The 9140-nt window shown below is 29.3% G+C and overlaps 1 long non-coding RNA gene across 1 annotated transcript; it reads left to right on the top strand.

The window, feature by feature from the left end:
- The first annotated feature begins 241 nt into the window (after window positions 1-241).
- Window positions 242-7606, top strand: LOC111618848. Its single transcript, XR_002755647.1, has 3 exons — window positions 242-278; window positions 3512-3578; window positions 7561-7606. It is a non-coding gene; the product is annotated as an uncharacterized LOC111618848 (long non-coding RNA).
- The last annotated feature ends 1534 nt before the right edge of the window (window positions 7607-9140 follow it).

The following is a 9140-nucleotide window of genomic DNA, read 5'->3' on the forward strand; positions in this document are numbered from 1 at the left end:
TTTATTTTTTTGAGTCATATTTTATTAAAAACATCATTTCGTTCAATTTTATATATTGCAATAGGAAAAAAGTTTTCTAGCAAAGGCGAAAAAAGTCAGAATTTAAAACAAATTATTTGATTAATTAATAAATTTGATACAATTTTCTAAATACAACAATGTATATTGCATATTTGAAACAATAATATAATGGCTTATTTGTGTGTTAAACTTATAATCAATCAGTTTTGTGTTTGTTTCGTGAAAAGTGAAATTCTAAAAAGTTTCTGGCGCCACAAGTAAATTTCATGTTTTTATTAATGCTAAATCGATTAGGATACAACCTTCAAAAGTATAAAAATATAAGTTTACCTAAAAAATTATAATATATCGATTATGTCTTTGTTTTAAATGTGGAGAAAGTTTTAGATGTGTTTATGATTTTTGCAAATAACTTATTTTGGCAATTATAATCAGTATATACAATTAATTTATGTTTATGTATATTGTTTTTTTAAATGTTTTTTAAACCATTATCCTTTAAAAGCTAACACAAAGTTTCGGTTATCACCCGAGGTGATATTTACTGATCGTTTCGAGTTTGGTTCTCTTTATACCCCTAAAGAGAAAAGAAGATTATTGAAGGAAAAACATCGATTTAAAATCTGTTGCCATCCGATTTAAGCTCAATTCCAACACAGATTGAATTAACTGATTTAAAGTTTAAACCAAGTTAAGATTCTTTGGCGAAGTGGTTTCTTTCGTTAGAATACTAAAACTTATAAATCCTTAAATATTATTTTATAACTTGAACTACTTTTAATTTTACAAAATTATTTCGGCAGTTATCGTCGTTTAGGTCTATTTAGATGATACTCTTCTTCGCTCTTCTTACGGGGGAAACATTAGCTTTCAGTCAAATGCTTGAAATGAATTTCAGTACTGTATTTGAAGTATGAAGTACAAAAATGAAGCCTTCCGAAACCATATTAAATAAATTGTGCTGAAAGTAAATTTAAATAATTAATTAAGTAGTAGAATACAGACTATATGGGTCACATTTATACCCATTACGGATGGGACCGACCAGCATGCTTGAAAGACGGATAATAACTTTCCGATCCATACTATCAGTGGCGGATCAGGTATTCGGTGGGACCCAAGCTCAACCCAGATTTCAGACCTCCTTATTCTAAATGTTAAGTAATGTTATCAAATCAGTTTATAAAAATAAAAAATATCCAGCAAAGAGTTGCGTAACTTTCCCGGCAAAAAAGTTAAAATTTGTTTAGCGCCATCTGTTATGTGATTTTAGCTTTAAAATTTTTGTATTATTAATTAAAAAATAGCAAAAAGCTTAATTTTGAGAGTAAATATGAGTTTTATTTTTGTAATTGTAAATACAAATATACAGTAAATTCTCCATTAAGTCCGATTTTATTCGAGATATGACAAATGATTCCATTTCTATCTCTCTACGCCGTTGACCTTTACCCACAAATATTTAATAGCGTCAATGCTCCTAATACACAAGAATCCCTGCATAATTTCGGATATTTTCGGCAAAATACATAGGAGTTATTACGTTTCAAATTGGATGAACAAAATTGTGCAACCCACATACACAAACACACCTGACGTCGAGAACTGCAAAAAAATTCAATTTTTTGCAATTCTCGGCGTTTCAAGGTTCCTGAGTCCAAAAATGTAAAAATCTTGTCAAAGTCATTTTTTTTTGACTGATCGTCGAACTATAGTTTAGTCAAAAAATGACCTGTACTGTATAGTACTGTACATTCCCTTTGTTATCTATAACAGTGGGAAAGTAAAATACTGATAAATGAATTTTAATATTCGATGGTATGATTTTAATAATCGACTACAATACAATGGATTTTACTGTTTTGAAATAATCTTTGCTGTTGATTGTAACAATAAGTAATCACAATAAAACAGTGGTTATTGTATATAACATAAATAATGATATAATGACATGAATACTTTATAACGTTTCCTTGACAAGGAAAAACTACTCTAAAAACACCAACCATACCAAACCAAACAAATCCATACCAAATAGTTATAAACTTTTTCATTCGTTCGCCCAGTTTGCAATTTGCAAGAGATCAACTGTGCTTGTGATTATCCAATCATAAGCGCAGTAGATACGTAAATGCACAAAGAATTTAAATATTAGTTAAGACAATTTCTCATGGTCTTAGATGTCTCATGAGAAATCCATGAGATGTCACCATGAGAAATTGTCTTAACTAATTAATAAAGTAACTTTTGTCAGTTATTAAGTAGTAAAAACTATTATTACGCCGTTTACGGCAAATTGTCTTGATGAAGATGCTATCTGTGCCCGAGGTTTACAGAACGTATCTCTTTTTGAAGCTGCTAACTTTCGGAGGCTCCAAGCTTGCACTCCTTGCTCCTTTATGATGACCTGCCACTGCATATTATCCATGATAATTTGAGAATCTGGATCAGCTTCGATTTCGGATCTCCTTTGGCAGTAGCCTACATGGGATTATTATTTTTCTTCACTTTCAGTCGATCCGGTGACTTATAGTAAAATTAGATCATCTGGCCAACTGAAAGTAAAAAAAAAAAAAAAATAGTGATAATCTCATTGTTTAAAAATTTTGTGAGTCCGTATGTTTCTTAATTCTGCATATCAAATTTACATTAAGAAATTTCTTCGCACTGAGAGATCTGGGCTCGAATTCAATAGATAATATGGCTGAAAAGTGGATATTTCGACGTTTTGTTCTTTATTTCTCAGTCCTACTGATAATGTAATTTGTTGAGTTGTTTGTTTGTTGTACGCTTAAAATTATCTATAAATGTGTGGGTAGCCTGAGGTAGGACGAGGTCGTACCTCTTTTTGATAGGCAACAGTTCGGTGAGAACTGCCCATTGGTCAGTGGATGGCTTAGAAAATGCTTTTTCTATCCCGTAAAGTCGGGATTCTTTTGTCAGGTCGAGTGGAGGAGGTGAGAGGGGTCGTCGGTAAAGTGTGAGCGATACTCGAAATAAAGACGACTTTTAACAACAAAACAACATTTATTGAGACGGTAACATAACTAACATAAATACATTGAGCTTATCTCGAGCGGACACGCGGGAGTGGAGGGNAAAACAGACCTATCTAAAGGTCGACTCTGTGACTACATTTTTGGCTCCCACTCTCTCGTCGACCTTGATTGGGTTTTATAACCGTTAGATGTATAGTGAACACGATGATCAATCATTATATTGAGAAATATTATTAATTTAAGCACGTTGTGTCGCATTGGCTCTATTTATTTCATACTTGCCAAGTTAGTTGTTAGTAGATAAATGTGTAGGAAATAACGTGTGAAATACATATAATTTATAACGTAAAAAGAAAGAAAATTATATAGTGTGTATCATGAATTAACCGTATTCTATTAATGTAACTTTGCTGGTTTTTATACATAATTTTTATTTGAAATTTTTGAAAGTATTATAAATATATATACAAAAATAAATGTATATTTACTAGATATTTCAACTTCAACTTTACCTGCTTAGAGAAAATAAACTGCTCCTGCATCAAGGAGGAACGAAAAGTAATTTTAACTTATATATAATTTACTACAACATCGCACGATTTTGTCTTATCGCGATAGAATTGAGGCGGAGTTGAAAAGACAGAAGCAATCCCTGGACAGAAGATGTGATCCTTATACTGTGCCTACCGGCCATGAGAGACAGACACGATCCTTTCTTGTCGACACAGAGATGCGATCCAAGAATCAAGCAATCTCCATCGATTCATTTGTTCTTGTGTTGTGTTCGTTTATCGCGCCTATTTTTCGTTAAGTGTACGCAATGCTGTTTTTATTTTTGACTCTTACGCCTAAATTCCGTTAGGCGCACTTAGTCGCATCAGAAAGCACGGACATTGTCACTTTAATATTTCTGTACCTCGAAAACGTTGTCATGGACTCCTATTTTTATTTTCCAGGCTGTTATTTGTAACAGAGGGAAAGTATGGCGATCGGTCAAAAAATGACGACTCCAAGATTTTTAACATTTTTGAACTGGGCACCTTGAAACGTCGAGAAATGCAAAAAAAAAATTCGATTTCCATTGAAAATAGTCAATATAAATTTTATATGATTTATAAAATATGATGATTAATTTTAAGAACTTTCAAAAATTTTTAATACAAAATATACTTAAAAATATAATCGATTTATGCTTCTTTTGAATTTATATAATTTTTTATTATGTATTTATGTCATGTCAGGTTATTTATGTAATTACTGTATGTATTTTGATTGATCACGAAATTATTTTTTATTTGAGAAAATGAGTAAAGCTAATTGGTAATTTTATACCAATATAAATAACATAGTATATTTTAATTATTTAGCTTTCAATCTCGCACGACTACAATGATAAATCTTGTAACTTTATATAAATGGAATAGTTTTGTCTGTTAAATAGTTTCAAAGAAAATCCGTAGTGTTAAAGTGAGTGTTGAATTCAAAATAATATTTGAAATGGATCATTTTCAATATTTTAGTACCTATCTTTCATCTGCACAATCTGAATCCATCATATTCCTATTATTAAACTTGCCAGAAGGTGCTGTATAATTCATTACTCTATTCCTTCTATAGTATTATTGCAATACATTTTTAAAAGCATAATCTACAATTTGAACAAAAATTTCATATAAAAATATAAATTATATATAAAGTAAAACAATCTTATTCTCGATAATACGACGAAGTATATCAATTTTGTCTTTTGATCACAGTTACTTTTAACAATAGATGTATTATAGATGTAAGATATTGTACTATACTGTACATCTTGAATAATTTAATCATATAATATTCAGCAAATAACTTAATTTTGTAACTCGACTGACGCTTTCTTTTGTAATTATTATTTTATTTTATGTTTTTGATATTTTATTATCTCTACTAAAAATATAATATTTTAATTATATTAACTTGTATATCTGATAAGCAGAGCGATTTTATAGATATAAAAAATGAATAAAAAATGCTATATGTGAATACATATATATAAAAGTAAAAATAAGAGCAAATGTATATAGGCCTATATTTATATTTGTAACACTTTATTTGAAAAGTAACAAAATAGAACTAAGAAGTTTCATTTTACTAAACTTCTGCTAAAAACAAACCAAAAAGTTCAACGTATAGAAAGAAAGCACTAAAAGATTGAATGTTATTTGTGATAAGAATGTTTTTACTTCATCCTATAAATGCGAGCTTATAAAATTTAATCTACACCCTTTATTGTGTTCAGGATTGTGACGAACGATCACAAGTCGTAGAGCTAAGACCTCCCAGATGCTTCTATCTTTTCTTTTGACGATAGAAGCACCTGAGTTAGATAGCAGCATTCTCAGTTTATTACATTCCTTTGTCTCCCTGTATGTATTTGAAGTTATATATCTTTAAATTGATTTTTCAGGTTTCTATTAATACTCATTGTACTAATTACCAATGTATTAATTCATCTTTGATACTTCTAATAATATTGTTCTCTTAAGTAAGATTGTTTCTTTGAGATAAATGAGTATTAATAATATATATATTAAGTAAATAATATGTTTATATACGTTTCGTTATTGGCATCCGTAAAAAGATTTAAAATTCATATCATATTCTGAATACGTAAAGCATATAAAAAGCGAGAATTTATTCACGGAACCTTATTGCTATTTTCATAAACTTTAACATTACTTGGCATTGATTTGACAGGTATTTCCAGCATATAATGATTGATGAAAACTATTTTTCTTATAATTATTATTATTAGATCAAACGCGTGAATAAATTTGCATTTTAATCTTATTCTAACCGTGCGATACTTAGCCTAAATATTTTCTATCAGAATGAGCATTAGAGAATGCAATGGCAAATTAATGATAGAAAACTAATTGCATTTCAAATTAAAGTTCTTTTCATTGATGGTTACTCGATTATTTACTTTATCCAAGTTTCATCTTTGTTGGCTTTATCTAGGTTATGTTAACCCACATCTTATAATGGAAATTGTGATTCCTTCCATAAGTTTAAACAAATCACTTTGTTATTCCTTCAAAAGAACAAAAAACTTCATTCAATTCTCAAGGACATTCCAGAGTTGTTTTTTTTTACTAATTTGTTTATTAGTAGCTCTATTGTTTTTGAAATTTATTTGACTGCTATCTCCGTTTTTTTTTCCTCTGTACAGTATACAGTATATTAGAATGATGGTCTGCTTGATATCTTTGGTTAACCGCTCTTGTGTAAGTTATCATTGTTTGCTCACTTTCAGTGACCAGTTTATACACAGTGAAGCTCTATATTCATTGTAATGGACGACAAGGGCGTATCTAGGAAATGCACGTAATGCTATAGTATCCCATANCTCGAAAACGTTGTCATGGACTCCTATTTTTATTTTCCAGGCTGTTATTTGTAACAGAGGGAAAGTATGGCGATCGGTCAAAAAATGACGACTCCAACAAGATTTTTAACATTTTTGAACTGGGCACCTTGAAACGTCGAGAAATGCAAAAAAAAAAATTCGGGAGTTTTTCTATATATACAAATGTTAGTGTGTGGGGGGAGCACGATTTTGTTCACCCTGTTTCAAGCTTAATAACTCCTATACTTTTTGTCGAAAATTTCTAAAATTTTGCAGGAAGGTTTGCGTTTTAAAGAGATTGATACTATTAAATTTTGATAGTTAAAAGTCGATGGGGTGGGAGGATACAGTGGGTCGTGTGTCATTTCTCGAGTAAGGTCGGACTTAATAACAATGAAAATCGTTATTAGAATTTACAGTTTTTTATAAAATCCAGCCCTACCCTCAAAATTAAGCTTTTTGCCATTTTATAATAGTTAAAAATAAAAAAAAAAGCTTTTTAAATGAAATATCGTAACCGATGGCGCCACACACGCAGTTTTAAATGTTGCCGAGAAAGTTAAGCAACTTATTGCTGGATTTTTTAATTTAAATGGACCCACATTACATTTCTGGATTCCTTGTCTCAATTAATAGAAAATGGCAAAGTTTTATCAAAATCGGCCCATTAAATTTTGAGAACGAATTCGATTCTATAAGCCCATAGAAGCTAGCGACCGTGAAACATCGCACGACTTTGTTGTGCGACATCGCTTTGTCGCGCACGCTCGTGAAACGATCTTATATCTCGAAAACAAAGTCATAAACACCATTTTTTATTGCATTTTTGGATTCCTCGTCGCAATTCATGGAAAATGACAAAGTTTAATCAAAATCGATCGAACAGATTTTGAGAACGAACACAATTCTGTAAGCCACACAGAAGAGACCTCGCTAACGCTCCTCCTCTTCTATATGGCTTACATGAATTAAATTAAACATGAAAGTTTTAAATCAGAGTTTTTTTTTTTCTATTTCATTTACGTTTTGCAAACACGAGAAAATAATGCTTTGTCATTTCATATAAATTCGATCATTAGTTTATAAATATTTTGTGTTTTATTTCAACCAATTAGATGAGAATGGAATTAAGACATTTATTTTTTATTGTAGGATTTATTTCCTTTCGAGGCACATCCTATGATCAACATCTTTCTCATGCAACTATAATATAACGAGGAAAATACAAAAATGGAAATTTTATGAACGGATATTATTTTAATACTTTATCCTAAATAATTTAGCTAAATTTTTATTCTTTATCACTATTAAATGTTATATTCATGGAATTCTTCTAACCAAATAACTTGTTTAATTAAATTGAAAAGATACAAGAAATGCAACTGTCCTTATTAAAAATGTATTGTTTAGAGTTTAATCTAATGAAATTTGGAAACTAAAACACGGTATTATAGTAAGANATTTAAGCTTTTAGAAAATAAATTCATTCTATATAGTTTCTGTTTGATACATAAATGCGAAAAACTAATAAAATCTTTTGTAGGTTATTCAGTTTATTTGTAAGTAGAAAATAAAATCAAAAGAACTTTCTTATACTTTCAGCATATCGAATTGAATTTAGTAAATATAATACGAAAGTTTCTGTGAAACAAATTTAATTTTAAAATATTTGGATATGGTACTATCGAAAGATAATTTAGGACATATCTTTGATGTTAAAATAAAGAGAAACCCATATGGTCTTCAATGATTTGATTTGGTGTTTATATCTTACATAGTTCTAACTTTTGTAAAGCCCCCGCAAATAAACCTTTACTTATTTTTATTGCCAGTTTAACTTTGTTTATTATTTCGTGAGGTAAATTTTTTAAATGAAATATTCCACAACAATTGCAAACTGTATAAGAATAAATTTGTTCTACAATTTTCTGTTTCCAACCTGTATGAGAGGGCTATATTTATATTTATATTTATATAAGACTATTAAATGTTATATTCATGGAATTCTTCTAACCAAATAACTTGTTTAATTAAATTGAAAAGATACAAGAAATGCAACTGTCCTTATTAAAAATGTATTGTTTAGAGTTTAATCTAATGAAATTTGGAAACTAAAACACGGTATTATAGTAAGAATATTAAATTATTTAAAAAAAATCAAATCTCGGATGCTTTTCTTTCGATATTTTATAAATTAGTGAAGACAATTTCATTATAATGAATTTTGCTTACATTGGCTAATCAATTTATTTAATAAATGTCATAGACAATACTTTAATAATTAAAGTTACTTTTATATAATGATAATTACATTGATCTTTCCAACAGCATTAGCAGACATTTGCAATTTTCAAATCAAGCGTTATTTTATTAATATCTGATGAATAATGTGTTTTTAAGCTAAATTAAATCAACTGTAACCTTCTAAATCTCATGCACACTTTACAATTGTTTAGTATTAATTTTGTAATGAAAATATGATTTTTGATTTAGCAGTTTGTACATAAAAGTTTAAATATTCTTATATTTAAACAGTTGTATTTAAAACTTATAGATTATAAATTACAGTGGTACCTCAGGATACGAAATTAATCCGTTCCGAAACTGAGATCGTATCATGAAAATGTCGTAAGGTGGATCATCTTTTCCTATACGATTACATGTAAAACCAAATAATTCGTTCCAACGCGAAAAACATACTCAAATTAAAGCCAAGTAATACATTAAAAAAA

Source organism: Centruroides sculpturatus, unplaced genomic scaffold (genome assembly GCF_000671375.1).
Source record: "Centruroides sculpturatus isolate CEXI.00-Female unplaced genomic scaffold, Cexi_2.0 scaffold149, whole genome shotgun sequence".
Lineage (NCBI taxonomy): Eukaryota > Metazoa > Arthropoda > Arachnida > Scorpiones > Buthidae > Centruroides > Centruroides sculpturatus.